Raw genomic sequence first — 22,238 nt, 5'->3', positions numbered from 1 at the left:
TCTGATAATAGCAGATTATGGGGGAGAGCGCTATGAAATAAGCTCCAGGATGCCTGATAACACTCTCGATCATGGGCACAACTATCTGAAACAGAAATAAATATTTTAAATTACTGAGGTTTCATAAATTAACTTTTCCTTTCTTCCCTGGTCTCCACGTGTTTTCACAAAAGGATAATGGATACATGATTTCTAATCATTTAAAAAAAATGCCCAATGGCATTAAAAATTTGTTTTCTCACTCTTAAGTAACACGTGATCATTTTAGCAAAATTGGATGTATAAAGAATAAAATAGGGGCACCTGGGTGGCTCAGTCATTAAGTGTCTGCCTTCGGCTTAGCTCATGATCCCAGGGTCCTGGAATAGAGCCCCGCATCAGGCTCCCTGCTTGGCGGGAAGCCTGCTTCTCCCTCTCCCACTCCCCCTGCTTGTGTTCCTGCTCTCACTATCTCTCTCTGTCAAATAAATAAATAAAATCTTTAAAAAAAAAAAGAATAAAATAAAAAAGCACTCATTATCCTATGATCCACAGTTAGCTTCTGTGAACATTTTGGTATACTTTCCACAGTATACTTTCTTGGTTCTCCTCTATAATTGAGTTCATCCTGGAAAATAGCAGTTTAAGTCCTCTTTAAAATTTGCTTTTATATTGTGAATATATTCACATAATATTTAATTAGACTTGAAAAGCAGCATCTATGTCTATCATATGGATGTGTCAAATTTATTTAACTTCTTCCCAACAGTATTACCTACCTTTCTGCACTCTGGGTTCTACTTTACCAGATTCTCTACAAATTATAATTTAAACTTATGAAAATTACTCCTGTTAGTTAGTATAGAATGTAGCTGTATGCCTTCTTTCTTGTTTTCTCTAAGGGAATCAGAATTGTGATCTGTGGCTTTTTCTTTAGCAAACGTGTCTGCTCTCAATTTTGGTGAGAAGCCATCTACTAGTGTTCTCAGTTAAAAAGTCCATGAACTTGCTACCCAGAATCAAGAGGTCAACCATGTGGGGGGTCAGAGTCTGGTATTCTGAGGAGCCCAATGCAATACCTCGGTGATCCTGGCCACTCTCAAGCCTGAACATCTCTCACGGGAGAAACCAAATGCCGCCGCGTCCTGTGTGCAGTTGACTGCGTGGCATAGAATGAAGGGGGCTAATGCATTACCTGCAGTGACACTATCATATTATCATTTGAGCTTCTCTCCCCAAGCCAGTTGCTCTGCTCACCCGACATCCAGAAGGTCCACTACCTTCCCACCGCCCACAGCCCAAACGTGAAACTGACGCCCAGATTTGAGTTAGTTGCAGGGAGTCACAGGCAGGTTAGTGACCCCACAGCTGCCTCTGACAGAGGAAAGAAACTCACTTCTCAGGAAGGTGGAACGGGTCTCTGTCCAAGATGGGAAGGGGGGCACAACTCCGCTCAGGCAGCCTCATGCTAATTCCACAACACATTGTTCAGAGGATGCAGGCAAGTCCCAGTGACTCTATCCAGTGGTTTATAGGTTGTAGTCACCTCTGGGGAGGGCAAGAATTGGAGGTCCCTCATTCTCCACATATGCCTGCACACACCCCAGGCTTTAACCTCAACCTGGCCATGATGTGTACCCTTGACATGTGGACAGACCGAGTGTAGTAAGAGTTGACCTACTTTTCCAGAAGAAGCTAGTGGCCTCTCTGGCATCTGCACCCTTTCTTTTGGTGTGGAGAGCCAGATCACTCCAGCCCCTGGCTACTTGTTCCGTCTTGCTTCCTTTCCAGTTTCTCTGCTCAACCATCAGTGTTGGCCTCCTCTCAGCCTCCCCAAAGGATTGCTGATGTTGGTGCAGGAACATTCCTGCCACCTGGAGTCCTCTCTCCGCATCTTCCTTCTTTGTTTCATTTCGGTTCATAGCAGGGTGCCATAATTTTCTCCCTTTCTGTTAATAAAAATTAAGCAATCAATTTCCTTCCCCTCCATTACACTTAATTCCCTCTGTAACTCAATTATTATTGCAACTTTGGCAAGTGCATTGGGAGGCAGATGGCAGGAAAGACACGTTGCCAAAATAAAGGGCATTGTTTGCGGAGGATCACTGTTTACATGAAGGTGATGACACTCTCTTTTCAAGGATAGATTATTTTTTCTAAAATCAAATTTATGTAACCCTATTAATGTAATAAGTTTATGCAAGTGCTGCCAAGTTTAATATAAGCGCATGTAATAAACTAGCAACCATTAAAAGTACTTGATACACATTACTTCCTTATTTAGGGGCTGTAGGACCTTAGAATAAACATATTATATGACTTTTTATTCCGAGAACAAGAAATACAATGAATACATTGCCTTTATTGAGTGTTAAAATATCTGATTTGTAAAGGTGTTCCAGAGTCTATGTATTGTATTTGTCACAGTGGAGAGCAAGACTGGCAAGTTAAAAGTATGGTCCTTTGTAATGATACTTGAGAAGATTCGTTGTGGCCAGGAATGGCATAAGGGTCCCAGCTCAAGCGCCAACTCCAAATGATTGATTGGTTGCTGATGCCTGCCTACACTGGGGTGGGAGTGAGATGAGAGAAGAGGACAGACACCCTTTGTCATATTCCTGATTCCTGGGGATGCCCAGAAAGAGAGGAAGCAAGATAGTTCTCAGGTCGTCCTGTCCTAAGGTGAGGCCCTGCTGGGTTTCAGTGGGCTCTTTCTGCATTGTATTAGGTTTGACTATACAATGGAGAGGCTGTTTTCTACAAGTCAACAATAAAACCAATCTTCTTATTTCATAATCACACTACATTTATAACACTTCCTGCCCTGCAAAAACACTTCCATTTCTCCCTGCCCCTGCCTCCTTGAGTCACTGCTTCTAGCAACTTGGTTCTTCCAGAGCACAGGGGAGTCCCTGAACTACAGATCTCAGAACCAAGACTTAGCAGTGTAGAAGACTGTATTCAGGAGAACCTGGACATCTGTGTCCCATTAATTCCCAGAGTGGATGTGAGCTTATCAGGACACAGGAGGCTGGAATGTCTGGCCAGGATTTTCCTTCTCTTAAAATAACTTGGATAAGAATTACCTAAGTGATTAATGGACAGAAATGTAAAAAGAGTACATTTTCTTTGTTTTAGTACAGCAGGAAAACATATTTATTGTTGAAACACCAGAAAACATAAGTAAGCATAATAAAGAACATAAAATCATCTATAATTTTACTTCATGAACAGTCATCAATGTTGTATTGTATCGCAATAATTTTGTAATGTATGGATGCTCTTAAAAATGAAACCAGCCATATATATTCCATTGTAACCTGTTTTTTCCTTCAGTAGTATATTATTAATATTGTTTACATTTTATCAACTGTCCTTCAGCCTCATTTTGAATGGCTACAAAGTACTGTGTTACATGTATATACCATAACGTATGTTAACCAGTTTCCTATGGTTATACATTTAGAATAAGTGATAAAACCCACCACAACTGACTTTCTTATTGCTATGACTTCACATATATCTGTAATTGTTACCTTAGGACAAATGATTAGAGGTGGAACGTGACTGAGTCTAAGGTTATTGAAAATTTTAAGGATTTTGGTATCTACTGTCAAACTGACTTCCCGAAAGGCTATATGATACTTTGTCGGTTATAATTTTTCAAGGCTGCATAATCTGATTTTTATTTTCCGTATCTGAGAAGGCACCACCTGTCCATGTGTTTTGCATATGTTCCATTCAGCTCTGTGGTTGGACATCGTAAGCACTGGTGTTCCTTAAGAGCAATCACAATTAGTAGTCCCTTTAGCGCACCAATTTTTCAAGCTCACCAGTGATTTTGCAAAGTATTCCTCATTTATACAACTATTAATATACTTAGCATTACAAATCAGTGGCCCTAGGCTTGCAATGGGATTCAGATGTCTGTTCACTTAGATTCATTTTCATAATTTATTTGAAGAATTTTACTCAATATTCATAAAGCCAAATGTTCCAATAGTTTATTTGCCAGGCTATTATGGCCCTGTCATTGTATGTGAGGCCCTTGTTTCGGAGGCAGGACTGGCGGCCGCACCCCAGCTCCCGAGAGGCACAATACAGGTAACGTTCCTTTGGCTCTACTCCCAAAACCACAGCACACAGATGGTGGAGAACAAAAGGTCTGCGTGGCCCACCGTGTTTCAGCTGTCCCTCTAGCCTTCTCCCCAAGCGTCCCGGGTCTGCTCCTTCCCTGCTCTCTACTCCCCTCCAGAGAGTGCCTTTACCACTCTCATGTATAAAGGGCCATGCTCAAAACACCCCAAGTGTTGGTCCAATATGGTAAAGCTGAAAGGAGAGAGATTTATTGTCCCTCAGTCCTCTCATTAGACTTTGTCCTCGCCCTCCTCTTTGAATGTCAGGGAAATAAAGTCCATCTAGGTGCCAACAAATCCTTCTGATAGAACGGTTGCTATAGCAACTTTTAGCGACAATTAAACAGCAAACCATTCAGTCAGAAGGTGTTGGCTCGGAAACTGCTCTGCGTGGTGCACCACCTTCCTTTGAAACTAGATTGTTCTCTGTGACCCGGCGTCTATTTTGTGTTACTGTGTTTCAGGCACAATCCTTTGTTAAGCTATTTGATTTACGATGGAATTAAGACTCCCACAGTGGGGAAGAAGGGGTGCGGTGGAGAATAGCTGAAAGACTGGAAAAATATGACAAATATAGGAGGATGATTTTTTAAAAGGGAGAGGGAGGAGGGGAAAAGCTTAAATAGAAGCAATTCATTCAAAACCAGGTGCAGAAGAATAATGTCAATTCTGTGCTCTGTGAGATGGGAAAACAAAATCAGCTCCATCTAATGTATGGGGTTGGTTTAAAACAAGCCTCACGTTATTATTAATATAATCCCTGCTTTGTAAGCCATGACATTTAACCGGGTAATTAAATAATAATTGATTAAGTCTGCAAGGCATAAAGCCAGGCAGAAAGGCACACTCCCCTGAGGTGATTTTTATCAAATATTGACTTACTCTTCAATATTAATGATGGGAATTTAATGTTATATTTTATATTTACATACTAACCTTGTTTGAAAGACTCTTTGTAATTTATAGGTTCTCAAGTTACACATGTGACTTGAATTAAAGCACAAAGGAAAAATCCAGAGGATAGGGAATGTGCAAATGTGGGGTAAGGGTGGGGGGACCAATCTTTACCACAATTAGTCCTGCATCTGCTGGGGTCTCTCACCTATCATGGTCTTCATAAATGTGTCCTAAATGGTCTGAATGTTCTTCTTCTACAAAGACACATATTCCATGCTGGGGCAGAAATGGAGCCCCCTTTTCAAGCAAGCTCCTTTGCTTTTGCCAGCTTTCTGGGAGGGCCAGATAGAGAAGAATATGGTGTCCCAGCCCCAGTGGTGTGCTGGTAAATGGTTCACAATCGGCTCTCCAGAAAAAATGTATGTGTGTGTATAAACATAGGTAAATTTATTCTAAATTTGACTGACATGAAGGATTTGTAGAATATCATTTAAGAAGAATAATAAATATACAATATCCTATTTTTCTAAATTCCATTAAGCCAATTTATTCTCACAGAATGCTTTTTGGTTTGTATTTATTTTATTTTTTTATCTTACTTTTTTTAGAGAGAGTGAGTGAGAGAGAGCGCAAGTCAGGGAGAGAGGGGCAGAGAGAGAGAGGGAAAGAGGGAGAATCTTAAGCAGTCTCCATGCTGAGCACAGAGCCTGATGCCCGGCTCCATCTCATGACCCTGAGATCATGACCTGAGCCGAAATCAGGAGTCGGACACTTAACCAACTGAGCCACCCCGGCGCCCCAAACAAAAAAGGCGCTTTTTGTTTTTTGCTGAAGTTTCATATCTGTAGTCAACCTCTAGCTGCAACCAATATTCAGTTGCTTGCAATTAACAAATAGTAGTTTCTACAGGAATGTTGAAAGATATCTTCACTTCTGTGGACTCTGATGAAAGTGAAACCAGAAAGATGTGTTGACCTTCACTCTGCTCAGTGCTGTGAGAACCTTCTTTGCTGAATCGTGGCTTTCCAGCCCATGGGGACTATTCCTTCAATGTTTTGTGCTATTCACAGTGTAATGGCTACAGATATAACACACTTCTAAATTGAATTTGCATGATTAACGTTTTTCATCACATTCTTGTCTAAGCAATTAACAAAACAGTAAGTTAAGGTCTCATCTGTAGCTTTTGCAGTTTCCGCTCTTGTCCTGGCCGATTTGAAGCTATCAACATGACGCTCCTAAACCCAGGAGCTTAAAGAAGACAGTGACACAGCACTGTTACTATCTCTACCATGCAGGTACGAAAGCACGGAATAACCTCAAGAACATAGATATTGTAAGAGATAGTAAAACAATGAGGAAATGAGGAGTTTTGAGTATATAGTTTTTACCTTTGCTTTTAATAAACTCATTAAATAATCATTTAATTTTAATAACTGCTACATTGAATGATGGTCTCACAATTTCTGGAAATGCTGCGGTTAGCCTCTGGGAGCTGGTAAGACTGGCTTCAGTACAGCAGTGTTCCCTGACCCCTCACCTCCGCACTCAGCCCCGCCTGCGGCGTCTGCGCAGTCTCTGCCCCTACTGAGCATACTGTCCGTATTCTCTGCCACTGCTGGTCCTCGGGGGGCCTCCGCCGATAGGCGCGGAAACAACTTGCAGTGACTGAGCTCTGTACCTTGTACCTCGAATGCCCGGCCAGTCCCTGGGTTGGGGCCCTGGGTACCCTCTCAGCTGCTCCATGCCGTGGGTGCCTGACTCGGCCCTGAATCTCCCCAGCCTGCAAATGTGCCCCTGTGCGGCCAGCACACCAGTCCCCCCAGCTCTGCCCTGTCCCACCTCTCCCGCCTGACTCGAGAAGCTCATCTACTCTTGCATCGTAGGCTCTGTCCTCTCAACAATTAGGGAATTGGAAATAATGATTTTTTTCTCATTTGGCTCTCAAGTGTTATGCTCTATAAGGAGAAACAGAATGGAATCTTTCGTTCTCTGGGTTCCCTTCCAAGGCATCCTTTACCTTGTCTGGGATATTCATTGTTGCAGTGTTGCCCCCCAGCCCCCCAACCCCGTTTTTTCAATTTGGGATACATTGCTTAGTCATTCCCAAATGACATGAGAGACCTTTAACTCTCTTTAACATAACTAGGTCAGCTTTTTAGCAGATATACAATTCAGTGATATACCCTGTGTGTGTATGTGTTATAGGGGAAGAAAAAGGAAAAAAAAAAAAAAGACAAAAGGCATTTATTCTTTCCTATATTAGACAAAACTCTGTTGGTTACAAACAAAAACTGGCTTAAGCAAGAAAACAAAAGGATGTATTGGTTCCTATTTAAGATGTCCAAAAATGAAACTGGCTTCAGATCAAGCTGGATCCAAGGGTTCACATGAAAATGATCTTAGTGATTTCTCTCTCTGTTTCTCATCTTCCATCTCTTCCTTCAGTCTGTTGGCCTCATTCTTTCTTCCTGTAGATGAGCTTTCCTATGGCCCCAACAAAAGTGCCTAAATGGCAACTCTAGGCTGACTCGGTCTCACTCTGCAACTACAGTGGAAAGAGAGCATTTATCTTTCCATGCACAGCAATGAGAGAAGGACTTGCATTGGCACTGCACTGGTCATGCACCCCAGGCAGACCAGTCTCATGTGCTCTGATGGACTTGACTTCTAGCAGGGGAAGACGGAAGGTATAATGGAAGCTGTCAGTAACACATACTTATCTGCTTGGCCTTTACTCTTTCACAGATCACCTGCCACACATCCAAGCATCAGTCCCCATTTCTCTTGGCCTGAAGGCTTTGTCTGGCTTTTATGCAGGGTCATACAGAAGTACCTGGGACCTGCCCTCAGGTGTATAGACTCCAGTTCTCTTGCCCTTCGTGGGGGCTGACTCTGAGTCTCATGCTCTACACTGCTCCCCCAGAGTTCCCCAGCAGGTGTAAGTTCGATCCCTGCAGTGGCCACTAGCTTAAAGACACAGCCTTTATTGGATTCCTTTCCTTTCCTGTCTCAGGTTCTTACTCTCGTACTATCACCTGCTGGTATTGCCTCACAAAATAACTGCTTGCATTTAATTCTTGTCCCAGGGTCTGCTTCTAGCTACCTCAAACTAAGACAGAAAGAACCCATGAATAGCCCCTCCTAGACCATATGGAATGTGAGAGACACTCTTACCCAGGAGAGAAGGTGCCGGCCGATGAGAGCAACAGAGACCTACAATACTTGCAGCCATTCTTGTGGTGCTCCTGGTGCCAAGGACCCGCTTCTTCCCTCCCAGCTTTCAGAATCAGGTGACAGGATCTCACTTCTAAGGCCCCTACAGTCACTTTCGTCCTTCTGTTCTAGCCTCCCAGCTTCCTACATAGATGGCTCCCAGGAAGTTGGACTCTACTCTCCGCCTCTCTGTCATGACAGTACTGAAGCTCACAGGCACCCTCTTACTCTTCTAGTTCCATTTCTTCTGGTTCCATTTCAGACAATTTGGTAAGTACTTGATTTTCAAGATTTTTCAAAGGATATTTTTAGGTTATAAATAAATATATATAAGGTAAATTATATAAAATTGCTTTTTAGGAAATCAGTATTTTATATTGCTTTTCCTTCACTCTGCCCCATGACCCTCTCTAAGAGATACCAAACTCTTGGAGAGTCAACAAAGAGACCTGTTGGTAAACCAAGAACAATGCACACATAGGGTATTTGCCCCTCTGTGTGCTGTGAAGGATCCTGGGTTTTTCTTAGGATTTCTGCTTGCTCTTTCCAGAGGTTGAAATCATTCATAGATTTTTTTTAACATTAAATTTTTTCTTGAAATTCCTTTCAAATATCTCCGCATTTCTCAGAGAAAGCAAAGCCCAGAGCAATCATAAAACCAGCCAAACCTGTGGCTTAACTTTGGGTAGAGTCCCCCATTTTTAGGGCTCTGGTCTTTGAAACCACATGATTTCTCACACTGGTTAAAAAAGTGTTTGGAGGGGCACCTGGGTGACTCAGTCGTTAAGCGTCTGCCTTCGGCTCAGGTCATGATCCCAGGGTCCTGGGATCAAGCCCCGTATCGGGCTCCCTGCTCGGCGGGGAGTCTGCTTCTCCCACTCCCTCTGCCTGCCACTCCCTCTACTTGTGCTCTCTCTCTCTCTCTCTGTCAAATAAATAAATAAAATCTTTAAAAAAAAAAGTGTTTGGAAAGTTGCTCTCTATATGCAAAGTTCAGAGAAACCTTCAGTCCTATGTGTTACAGTGGGTCACAGTGCTGCTCACGTCTCTTAGAGAGGTCAGCCAAATTATGTTGAGCTTTACAACTACAAAATGCCAGGGGTGTGAATGCCGGAGGATGGGATCCTTTTAGCTGTATGTAAGCGGATGACAACAGAGGGACAGAGACTCTGTGTGCCTCTGGTAATACAATGACTTCTCTATCAGCTTTGTTCATCTACTGTCATAGTGGTAACTTGTATTCTACATCTGTGAATGTAGAAGTTTAAAACTGAGAAAATTTCAAATTTTAGAAATTTAAAATTTAAAACAGTTACAAGCATATTTTTGGAAAACATTTTTTCAGATATTTTGTGTTTTTCTGTGCCTTGAAAAGGGGATAATGAAGACATTTTAATTTCTATTTATTTTGATGTCTTGATGATTTAGGATTATAATAACCATACGTGATACCATCATCATCATCTTCATCATCTAAGCTGTAAGACAATGATGTTTTTAAGAACTTTCAAAGTATGCAGAATTTTTTGAGAGTGTTTAAACTGTCCTTGACTAGTGTGCTTTGAGGTCCTCATCTTTTCTCCCCCTATCATCATCATCTTCTTCTGCTTTTTCTTCTTCTTCCTCTTCCTCCTCTTCTTTTTCTTCCTCTTCCTCCTCTCCTTCTCCCTCTCCTTCTCCTTCTTCTTCTTCCTGTTCCCTAGCAGACTGTCCTAAAAACCAATGATTTCCATTGCTCCCCTTAATCAATTCGGCAAATATTTATAAGCACCCACTCTATGCCTACTACAATTCTAGGTCCTGGGACTTCGGCAATGAATAAAACAGATCCCATCTCTCCCTCCTGGAGCTTGTCTTCTGGCAGATAATGCCTACCTGTCTTCTCTAGTTTTCTCTCATCTCCTTGTCCTCTTCTCATCTTCCAAACCAACAAAACTTAAAACTAAATAGAAATATGTTTACAACATCAGTAAATAAGCTCTGAACAAAGATGTGAAGGTCTAGTCCGTGACTCACCTCATGCAGTTCAGTGCATGTACTGTACAATATGAATTTTTAGGTAGTGAAAACTTTTACTTCTGGTTTCTCAGCAGTGAGCCAGATGGTTTGACTTAGGAGACAATAGCCTCTGGATAAATGCCATTTTATTTGATTCAGATAAATATACTTTCTGAGAGAACCATTTCCCTCTCTTGCCCAATGGAAAAGGACAGTGATACATTATATAAAGGGTCTTAGGAACTTTTGCTTAAGATTCAAAAGAGCTTGTAGGATATATGGCGGCTGGCTCTGCTGGTGAATTCTGAGTGGGTTTGGTACTGAGCATTGATTCTAAAATGGAATCCTAATGTGCACACATTAACAAACCAAAAGCCACCTTCCAGCCCCACCCCAACTATGCCTGCACTGCAGCTGAGAGAAGAAAAATCACACCCCAAGACAAAACCTTACTCTTTAGCTCATCCCAGTTTAAGAAACAGCCCGGCAGCTGCCACCTGGTCAGTGCCTCCAGATTTGGAGCCCGGAACAGGGCAGCCTGCCAACCTGCCACCTGAAGGCTGTTTTTCTTTGCTGACGTGGTCACTGTTCCCCCGGCCCCCCAGATTTGTTTGGTTTTTCCATGTGTTCAGGTTTGGCCAAATGAAAAAAAAAAAAAAAGTCTTCAGTTAATCCAAGTGATCATGCTATGTGCATGGGAGAGAGAAAACCTGAATCTTTTTCTGGCTGCTTTACTGACTGCCATAAATTTTCCTCCAACACGTGTAGAGAGAGTGGAGCCAGAATTTCCACAGAAGGATTCCAACCAGGAAACTCTGGATGTGCTTTATTTTTGAGAGCACTACTCTGGTTTTCAGGCCCCCTTGCCAACCCCACACCCATGGAAGAAACTTGACTGATGGTTGTTGTTTTTAAGGAGATCTGTTGACTTCAGACAGGAGCTAAAATGCAATCTAAGGACTCAGAAGAGAGCAAACTTCTAAAAAGTCAAAAGTAATGAAGCTCACACACTCTCAGAGGCAAAAAATAAAAGCCACTTACAGAGGCAAAAAATAAAAGCTCCTTGAAAATATTTTTGAAACCAGATATGACATTCTATTTCTCTTAACCATTTACCTGTGGATAATTAAAAGTGATCACTTCAGTTGCCCAGAAAATATGCAGTTTAATCCTATAGTCTGAGAATTTGAGGTTTTAATTATGGTAAGGGGAGGGGAATAGAAGGGATTGGGGAGCCTACTTTCTTCCCTCAGCACCTAAGTTGTTGAGAGGCCCTCACTGCTTCAATCAGGAGGGATACAAAGAAACCCTGGGTAGCTTTTGAATTCATAAGCCTTCTTGGTAGTACAGGATATGAGAATTTTTATGAGGGCTTTGGAAGAGAAAGGATCTACTACTTCTCTGCAAATACAACTAAGCTGTCAATGACAAATACCTGTTATGCATTAGGACAGTAACATTCAGGTGGGCCTACCCTACATGGAATGGCAGGAAAGGGGCCTCGCACCCAACCACGTCTGAACTAGGCCCAGGAGCCTTTGAAGAGGAGTGAGGAGGCTGATGGCTCGCCTGCCTTAGAGCAGCACACTGATCAGGGAGAGATGGGACAGGCTTCGCTTCCATATTTGAACCCTGGAACCATCAGTAAACTTGAAGGTTCAATTGAAAGTTTCAATTGAAGTACTTTCCCGTTCTTCACCTTGTACCTCCCACGTTTGTGCCGTTTGAGTACATATAACAGGGAAATGCTGCTGAAGGGTGATAAGGAATTTTCCCCGAAGAGAGGAAATGCTACAAGGGAGTGATAACACTGGAATGAAAAGACAGCTCAGTTCTCAGAGCTTTTTCCTTGTGTCCACTTAGACAGAGGGCAGAGATGTTTGTGAAGGGAAAGGGGTCCCTGGGGACTACCTGAACTGGGACTGGAAAAGGGAGGAGCCAAAACTGCTCTGGTTGACTGGGGCAGGGAGTGATGTGAGCGGTCAGAGAAACAGGAGATCTGGTGAGCATTTGACATACAGATCCAGAGCCCCCGGGGACAGCCCGCAAAGAGGAACACAGGAGAAAGGCCTTGGTTGAAGATTTTGCTTTGGCAACGTTGTAAAAATCATATATCCACATGCAGACTTAATTCTAAATTCTTTATTCTGTTCTATTAATCTGTTAGGCTATCCTGAGGCCAGTACCAGACTATCTTTTTTTTTAATTTTATTTTATTATGTTATGTTAGTCACCATACAATACATCATTAGTTTTTGACGCAGTACCAGACTATCTTGATTATTGTAGACTTATAGCAAGTCTAGAAATCAGGTAGTGCAGGTCTTTCAATTTGGTTTTTTCTTCTTTAAGATTTCTTTGGCTATTCTAGGTCTTTCGTACTTACATATAGATTTTAAAAAAACATTTCCATTTTTATATAAAGTTTTGTGGGATTTTGATTTGAATTGCATTGAATCTATAGAATAATATGAGGACAGTTGTTCTCAAATTATCCAGTCCTTCAATCCATGAAAACATTAAACCTCTCCACTTATTTAGGCCTTCTTTAATTTCTGTAGCAATATTTTAAAGTTTTCAACATAAAGATATTGTATGTCTTTCCCTCAACGTTATATAAGTATTTAATTTTTTGATGCTATTGAAATGGAATTTATTCAATTTTATTTTGTTTCTTACTATTATGTAGAAATACAATTGACTCTTGCATCTTTATCTTCTGCAATTTGCTAAGTTCACTTATTAGTTTCTAGTAGGTGTTTCATAGATAACTTAGGATTTTCTATATATAAACAGTGATGTCATACGCAAAGAAAGGGAGTTTTACATTTTCCTTTCTGACCCATGTACCTTACATTTCTTTGTGTTGGCTGGGATCTGTAGTATGATTTTGAATAGAAGTCATGAAGATGAACATTTTTGCTTTAGTCTGGATCTTCAAGGGAAGCAGTCAATGTCATTCTTATATATGATGTTAACTCTAGATTTTTTTTTTTTGTAGATGTCGTATTGGATTGAAAAAGTTTCCTCCTATTCTTAGTTTGCTAAAAGGTTTGATTATGGATGTTAAATTTTGTCAAATGCTTATTAAACAGAAGCCCAAAGCATGCTGAATTTATCCTTTCTGAGAGAAGCCAGCGTTACCCATTAACTTAGTTTTTGTCCAGTTTCGCAGAATCTCCCCAAAAGCAACTTCTCCTTCTTGCCCTGAGGCAGCACAGACAGAGCCAGTCTTTCTTCCTGCCTCGTCTTCCTTCTCCCCCATGCTTTTCCAGTGACGGGTGTGGAGAGCAAGCACCCACGAGTAACAGGCTTCCTGCCTCTGTCAGCAGATCTCCAGACTGAGGATCTCAACATCTTCCTTAATCCGCATGTAGAGCTCAAATTTTATATGTTGCACCTGGATCTCACCAAGTTGAAAAATGGAACCCAGATAAAGAATAAATGAAGCAAGAAGTGAGTAGGGAAAGCTGGTCATCCATGGCTGCACCTTCTCATTCTTGCTCTCAATACCACCACATCTCCTCTGCTTCAACACCCACAGCCTGCTTGCCCACACATACCCGACAACATACACATTTACTCCGTTTTGGCCATCTGTTCAGAAATGTAAAAGCGAAATGCTTTAAACAGATTAGAAAAACTCGAAAATGCTTAATAAAAGTGCTTAGCTCCCTACCAGATGAATAGGACACCTTGTGAGAAAACTATGGCATGATATTGTTATTGTGTTCCTCATCATCACGACTTTGCACCTGCCCATCTGCTCAGGCAGTGCTGTTGACAGTTGGCAATGCATTTGGGTGCAATTTGAAAGAGTCGCAACTTCCAAACAGCTTTCTCTCTTGCTTTCTGTGCATCATGGTGCCTTTTTGATTATTCCCATCTATTCCTACAGCTTAAATGCCATCTTATTTCCTTTCCCACCTTGCCAAATTCTCACTTTTATCAATCTCCATTTACAAATGATACGTGAATAGATTTTATGACATATATAAATGAGAAGACACCGCAAGCAGTGCAGAGTTGGGGTTAAGACAACCGAGGGGAGAACTGTGCACCCTAATGGGCCATGACTTGAGATCAGTGTAGCAGAGTTAACAGCAGTTCTTAGTGGGCGTAGGTGGGTTTAAATACAACCTCCATCAGAATATTATTCAGCCATAAAAAAGAATGAAATCTTGCCATTTGCAACAACATGGATCGAGCTAGAGAGTATATAATGCTAAGCTAAATTAGTCAGAGAAAGACAAATACCATATGGTCTCACTCATATGTGTAATTTAAGAAACAAAACAAGTGAGCAAAGGGAGAAAAAAAAAAAGAGAGAGAAGGAGAGCTAAACCAAGAAACAGACTCTCAGCTATAGTGAACAAACATGGTTACCAGAGGGGAGGTGGGTGAGGAAATAGAGGAAATAGGGGATAGGGATAAAAGAATACACTTCTCATGGTGAAAATAAAGTAAAATAAAATGATGAAAAAATACAACCTCCATCAACCTCCATCACTGGTGGCTTTGTGACTGCGAGTCACATTAAATTAAAAGGAATAGGACTGGCCCCACAATTTCCAAGTCTCAATGCAAAATGAAAATGCAGGGCCCCTCGTTCAAAAAACAGAAAAGGAGTACCACTAAAGATACTAAAATAGAACATTTTTTCCTTTCTTTGGTGGCTCTGAGTATGGGATACATCCTGGGTGAATATGGGCTCTTATAGGCATCTAACAGACCCTCTCTGTGACTTGGTACCTGCGCACAGCCCCCTGGATGCCCGGATGCCCTTCCTGTAAGCTGTCAGCTAGATGCAGGGAAATTAGACCAGGCATCTCGCCTTCTCAGGGGCCTATTATCCAACCCATGGTAGACAAATAATCCCTAAAAAGAATTGCTGTCTCTTCCAAGAGACTGATTTAGTAACTGGATCAGGGGTGGGCAAGAAATTCTCCCCAGCACAGTCACCTGATGAATGCTCATGGGGCTGCCAGCCCAGGGTGGAGATGGTTGCTGCCATGCCCCCTCCCAAGAGGCCATAAGGCACATGCACTTGACCCACTCTTCATGCTAGGGGGTTGAAAGGCCTCAGTGGTTGCTATATGAAGGTGGAGAGGCTGGGCAGGGTCCTGGGGACTAGGGAGCAGGGGAGTACATGGCTTAGAACCCATCAATGGGGAGACAGAGAGATGGTAGACAGCAGAAAGATGTTTGAGCTGAGTCTCTAAGACCCTGGTGTATGCTCCTTTGTCTCATTGGACTTGACTTACAAAATGAAAATTCAAAGATGAAATTATTAAAAATCTCAAAGCAATGCTGATCATTAAACCCTCATAACTCTTCTGACCATGAGGTCCTATACAACTGCTCTAGTGACATGCTCACGAAGCCAGCCCTTGGCATGATGCCTGAGGCAGAGTCAGGAGCCAATACATAGTATTACCATTATTAGTAGTAATATTATTATTAACTAGGTGGTCTATATGGAATAGAATATACATTACACATTTCAGGCAGAGTTATGGATGTGGATGTTGGTGTCCAGGAAAGCAATGATAAAAAGAAGTCTCGGTCCTAGAAGGATTGTGGCCCTCTGCTTCCCAGAGAGCTGTTGACTAATCCCAACACTGAGTGAATGGTCTCACACTGACCCAGCAACGAGTCAGCAAGGTCCCTGCAATTGTCTTAGTATGATTTGGAAATACCAAAGAAGCGACATATACTTTAGGTAGAGAAAAATGAGTTTTCCAAATTTGGCCGCTTAATTCAGTGCAACCTCTGCTCACTCTTGAAAAACAGTGATAAGGTAAAGAGGTCCAGTAATCATGAGATTGAGCAAAGCCTTTTTTGGTGTCCTCCTGTTCATATCTGCAGCATCATTTGGCATTGCTGGGCAAAGTAACTTTGAACTACTATAGAATGTTTAGAATGTTTAACAAACATATGTTTTGGTAACCACGTTAGCAGTAAGTGTCAATCAAACTTTTGCTGGAAGCAAAGTGAGCCCAGGTGAGGTGCTAGCCATGTATCATCAAAGCCCCCAGACTCTGAAGGAGTCAGGCTTTCCCTAACGTGCAAGTGAGTTTTCATGCTTTCACATGCATCACCTAAGCAGCAGCACCCACTGTGAAAGCTGGTCCCTCCTTTCGGTGCCTACGAATGTACACCCATTGTCATGAGTCTGCTGGGTATGTTTGCACAGGCTCCTTGAATGTTTGGCCTAGGATATAAAGTGAAGGCTATCACTCAGAAGGATGGTCTTCCCTATTGAGAAATCAGGCCGCCATAAAAGGAACTGTCAGAGAAGTGAAACACCAAGCATCTCCCTTTGAAAATGTATAGGAAAGGTATCAAATGGGAGGGAAGGCCTGTTGATTTCCTACCCAATAATTCATTTAAAAATAATTTTCTGGCCTGTAACCTCCTTCTTTTTAGAGAGTTAACATTTCCATGGCTAAATTCAACTATAGTTCTCCCTTATGACTAAAGGAGGCCAAAAAAATCCGGTCTGCAAAATGGTGAGTGTAAAATGATGCACAAGTCATTCTGCAGTATTGATGCAGGCTGGCTGGCTCTGAGGACCAGAGTGGGTTTCACAGGACCAGCCAAGAGGGTTCTTGACTCTGTGCAGGATAAAAATCAAACACAAGTTGAGAGGAAGTGAGAGCAGAGTTGATTGAAGACCTGGAGAGAGTGCAAATCCAGACAGAGCATCTGAAAGACTCAGAAATGAAAGGAGAGTGAGCCTTGTCTTTGCTTGGGGCCTGGGGTTTTTATTGAGGATTGTGGTCCAGTGCATGTGTCTTCTCAGGCAGCCAGGAACAAAGAGTGTTTAGGTCTTCTCCATAAGTGACTTATGCCCTGGAGCCAGGGGTCTTGATGAGTCAGTAGTCTTGGAAAATGTTCATGATGACCCTGCCTAGTCATCATCCCTTAGATATTATCAATTGTGCTGGGATACTCCAAAGAAATTATTAACTCCTTGACCTTTATCAGGAGGACAGACAATATCTGTTCTATAAGGTGTGCGCAAGGTGAGGGTGCAGGTCTTCACAAGAAAGGATGCAGGAAAAGGAGTGAAAACAATTTTTCATGGGGTCCCTTTAGTTTCCCTTTCTCAGGATCATGAGCTAAACAGTAGCGAACATCATAACTATAACCGAGCGCAGTAGACAGTAGTAAACTAGCTTAGAGTAACTTATGGGAGAGTGTCATGAGCATGCTATGAAGGCGCACACACGAGTTGTGTCTTTCCACAGTGTCAGCTTTATTCAGTCATAAAGCAAAGTTAAATCACAATGATAAAGCAGGTTCAGGATTCCAGACTCAATGACATTTCACCATGTGACTAAACTTGGCTTCTTACACAGCACACAGAGCAGGACAGAAGACAAGCCACACAACAAACAAGACAACAGAAGGCGCAGGAAGTGAGCGAACCAAACTCGAAGTCGGTCTGTAGGCGCGCAGTTGAGATAAGGCCTCAGTCCGGTCGGGGTCAGCTCTCTACACTGCTTCTTCTGTTCCAGCAGCAAAGGCTCTCAGTTCTGTTCGGAGATCCATCAGGCAGAGCCTTCAGTGGCAGCTGCCTTTTTGTGGTCAGACATAGACGGGTCAGGTCTGAAGAGTCTGACAGTTTGCTGTGCAAATCCTTCCCTTTTTAAAGGGATTTCATCAGTTTTCGGTCTCTGTAGACCTCCTTTGGTTCTGCTCAGTATCAGTTCTGGGGAGTCAGCTGACATTGGTCCGGGCGAGATCTCCTGGTGGGGGTACTTAACTGCTCGCGTCATTGCTGACACAGGCTCCCCTTGACATTGAGAGACTCCATTTTGCTCTCTACACGAGAGCAAAGATAGGAACACTCCAGTCTGTCTTTCGAGCACACACTCTTAACTACTAGGCCCAAGGTCAAATTCTATGATAGTAAAGACATTTCACTTCAATATTAACCTAAAGTATTTCTAAGTACAACCACTATGACGTAGGAATTATGCTTTGCTCTTCCTTTCACAACAGAATTTGTTATTTATACCTACTATATTACTCATCTAACAGTCACTTGCTATAAATTTAAGAAAATCACACAAAAAAAACTATACGAAAATGGAGTTTCAAAAAGCTTAAGCCAGGCCATAGAAATGTTTCCAGCAGTGGTGGCACCAGGAAGCACCTCCCCTCATCCCAGGAGCACCATTGGATGCTTTACTGGAGACAAAGGGCTTGGGGCCAGCCAGATCATTCTAATTGCTTTATTAAGAATAGATTGTAGGGGCGCCTTGGCTCAGTTGGTTAAGCATCTGACTCTTGATCTCGGCTCAGGTCATGATCTCAGGGTCCTCAGATCGAGCCCCATATTGGCTCCAAGCTGAGCGTGGAACCTGATTAAGAAGCTCTCTCCCTCTCTCTGCCTCCCCGCCCCCGGTCCCCTGCCACTTGCATGGGTGCACTCTCTCTCTCTCTCAAAAAAAGAAGATTGTTGGGGCACCTGGGTGGCTCGGTTGTTAAGCGTCTGCCTTCGGCTCAGGTCACAATCCAGGGTCCTGGGATCAAACCCTGCATCGGGCTCCCTGCTCCGCAGGAAGCCTACTTCTCCCTCTCCCACTCCCCCTGCTTGTGTTCCCTCTCTCGCTGTGTCTCTGTCAAATAAATTAATTAAAAAAAAATAGATTGTAAAGAATGTGGTAGGGAAAGACCTCTTAAGAAATTATTATAATAATCCAATAAAGAAATCATGCTTGCTTGGACCAAGGTGGCAACATTAGAGATGGTGAGAACTGACTGAATTCCAGATATATTTTTACTTTAAAGTCAATATGGTTATTTGAAGGATTGAAGTGGAGTGTAAAAGTAAAGAGAAATACTGAATGACTCCCAGGTTTTTGACTTGAGCAATGAGAAGGCTGAAGTTACCACTGACTGAGGAGAGAACCATGGAAGGGGCAGGGTCTGGGAGGGACTCTGAGGAGCTCAGGTTGAACGCACCAACGCTGAGTTGCTTATTAGCTATCCCAATCAGGAGGTAAGTTAGGCAGTTTGATATGTGACTCTGGTGTCAGGGCAGAGGACCTGCCTGGAGATATAAATTTAGTAGTTTTTAGCATGTAGAAATATTGAAACTGAAAGTGCATAATATCACCACTGAAGTGAATAATAATTGAAAAATTTAGGCAAACTCAAAACTGATCCACAGATCAACATCAACATCACCTGAGATCTTAATAGATATACAAATTCTTGGGCCAGCCCATACCTACTGAATCAGAAACTCGGAGCGGGGGTAGGGGGGAGTCCTTCATAATGAGGTGTTTTTGTTTTTTTTTTTCTTTTCACAAAACCTCCAGGTGATTCTTTTGCCGCTAAATGTTGAAAAACAGTGGTTTAGAAATTATGGAGATAGGGGAAATCTGATCAGAACCAACTAGAAAGAAGGAGGAACACCAGAGCCTGTGGCATGTTGGAAGCCAAGCCAGTAATGTGTCGTGTGCAAGAGAGCAACCTGTGGTGTCACATGCTCCTGAGCACCGTCCAGGGACTGAACAATGTGAGGTCATTTGTGTTGTCTGCAGGTGAAGTAATTTTGATGGAATTATGGGTAGAAACAAGCCTGACTGGATGACTCTATGGTGTTAAGGGGTGAGGGTGGAGAGATTGCAGACCATAAAAAATAGGTCTTTGGAGGAGTTTCCCCTCAAAGATAAGGAAACAAAGGGACACTATCTAGAGAGGGGAAGTGGAGTTAAGAGCTTTTTTTTGCTTTTTAAAGAAGGAAGCTGTAATAGTATATTTTTAGGTGTTGGAACCAATCTGGTACAGAGGCGGAAGATAGAGCTCCCCCTTCTCAAGTGAGAAGGGGATATTTGGAGGAGCAATGTCTCTTGAGGAGGTGGGGAAAATGGGATGAAGTGCCCGGTGAAGGGGTCAGCTTACCCAGGGCATGCATGCCTCCTCCACAGTGACCAGTGGGAGGGAGGGTTACGTGAGCCAGAAGGAGGTGGGGGGATGTGGTGATGAGAGTCTCAGAAGTTCGATTTTGCTTGTTTCCCTTTGCTCGGTCACTTAGGAAGCAAGTTCATCAACTGAGGGTGAGGATGGTGGAGTTGTGTGCTATCCCAGAGAGCAGGAGAATGAAAGGACCAGGGGCAAATAGTACAAAGGGCCCACTGAGGCCATTCAGTTTTGATAGACTTAAGATCAAAGTGGTTATTTTTTTTTCAAAGAAAGCTTTTGGAAAAAAATTGAACCTGGTGCACTCAACCACATACATACACAGAGTTATACAAAGAAGAGAGAAGAACCATCAGAATGTCACTGTGGAAAAATTCTGACCGTTAGAAGCAAAGATGGGCTCTGAATTGCCACAGCAGGGGAAGAAAGGAAGGTCCCTGGCCCAATGAATGGCCTGAAAGGGGGCTTTTGAACATGTTCCCTAGATAGACAGCAGGTAGGAGAATGTCATGCCTGACAGCCACACTCTCTACAGGGGGAGGGATAGAATAGACTTGGGCAAAGGGGAGATCTTAAGTATGTGTGTTGTGGGGCATGAGGGTGGGTGTGAAGAGGGAGGTGGGGTTGCAGGCAGGGGTAATCCAGGTAAAGGAGGTCAGAAGTAGGTGGAGTTAGGGCAGTGGGGAATGGGGCATGACAGGAGGAGGTACACATAGGGGACCTGGGGTCTGGAAGCAGACGCTTTTATCTGAGCCCTGGCTTCCCCATTCCTCCTGTGTGACTTTGGGCAAGTTACTCAATTTCTGAGTCTCATTTCCCTCCCCTATATATGGTACCGTGATACACGTAAACACCTAGCAGGGAGCATGGCATTTACTAAGTACTCAATAGAGGCTAATTACTGTTAAGGAGCAACAGCATTAAGAATGGACAAAAAGTGAAGGGAAGGAGAAGATATAGATACACTTTTGAATATAAAAAATATAGGGGGAAGTTGAAGGAAGGAAAAGAGGAAGAACAGAATTAATGTGAAGAGGAAAAGTAAAATAGGAGACGAGAAGGAGAAAAGTTTTGGAGTAAATAAGGAGGAGGGCAAATGAATTCTGTAGAATGAAAATGCAAAACACATGAATAAGAAAACAGGGGCAATGAGGAAAATGCAAACATCATACACAACTTTATAATCATCTCATGAAACTATAACCCAGCCATACTTTTGATAAATACATGAGGAGTCTTAAGCATTCATGTCTGCTCAGAATGTGGTTTGACACTGTACATATTTAGATCTTTGAGTCCTTGTGAATGTCCTGATCAAAACCTTGAATTTCAATAGGAAATCCCAGGCTTTAATTGGAGAATAGCTTTGGAATCCCAAGCTTACCACATCAGGCTCCAGTAAGTCACTTGAGAGCATATTTATACTGTTTTCTACTTCCAAAGGCCTTTCATGCCATTTTGCAGTCAATGATGGAAACACACTTTGTGTAGGATGAGGCCATTCCATATCCACATTAGACAGGTTCTGAGTCCCTTTCTAATGGGGAGAAGGTTTAGAAGAGTTATTCATTTCGTCCAGAGTTGTCCAGCAAAATCAGCCGTGCCACCAGATGTCGAATCATCCAGAGTCTGAAGGGCACAGTCCTGGCTCTTCTGGATTCCTCTAACAACCGAATGGGCAGCTTAGGGCTCTGCCCTGAAGGAGCCCTTGGGGGCCTCAGACTGAGGGCGTTTCCACCCTCAGCACTTTGGCTTCAATTACTTGTTAGCATCACCTATGGGCATTTGGAAACTTTCTAAAGCAAGTAATAATGCACAGAAATGTAGACAGGTGAGAAAGGTGTTCAACCTTTTTGAACCTATCTGAGCTTCATTTCCATTTTGAGCCCTCATTCCAGTGAGTGGCAAAACCCAAATCTCAGTCAGTTCAGGTTTCCTGTCCCCCTTCCCAGGGTTGTGTCCAAGTCACAGGTGGTTATAGTTCTGAGGCCCTGGGGGAGGGAGAAGTGAGTCTGTCATCTCTTCAGGTTGACATTCTCTGCGATATATGCTGTCCCCTCCAAACCCCTGATA

At 42.6% G+C, this 22,238-nt stretch overlaps 1 long non-coding RNA gene across 1 annotated transcript in view; it reads left to right on the top strand.

The window, feature by feature from the left end:
* LOC144381122 (uncharacterized) overlaps positions 1-22,238 on the top strand; it is a 325,453-nt gene that overhangs the window by 130,270 nt on the left and 172,945 nt on the right. The window contains exon 3 of the long non-coding RNA XR_013445745.1: positions 8,361-8,498. This is a non-coding gene — a long non-coding RNA (uncharacterized LOC144381122). The remainder of the gene's footprint in view (positions 1-8,360; positions 8,499-22,238) is intronic.

Source organism: Halichoerus grypus, chromosome 2 (assembly GCF_964656455.1).
Source record: "Halichoerus grypus chromosome 2, mHalGry1.hap1.1, whole genome shotgun sequence".
NCBI lineage: Eukaryota > Metazoa > Chordata > Mammalia > Carnivora > Phocidae > Halichoerus > Halichoerus grypus.
Note: the sequence above shows the minus strand (reverse complement) of the source record. Positions and strands in the feature narration are given on the sequence as shown.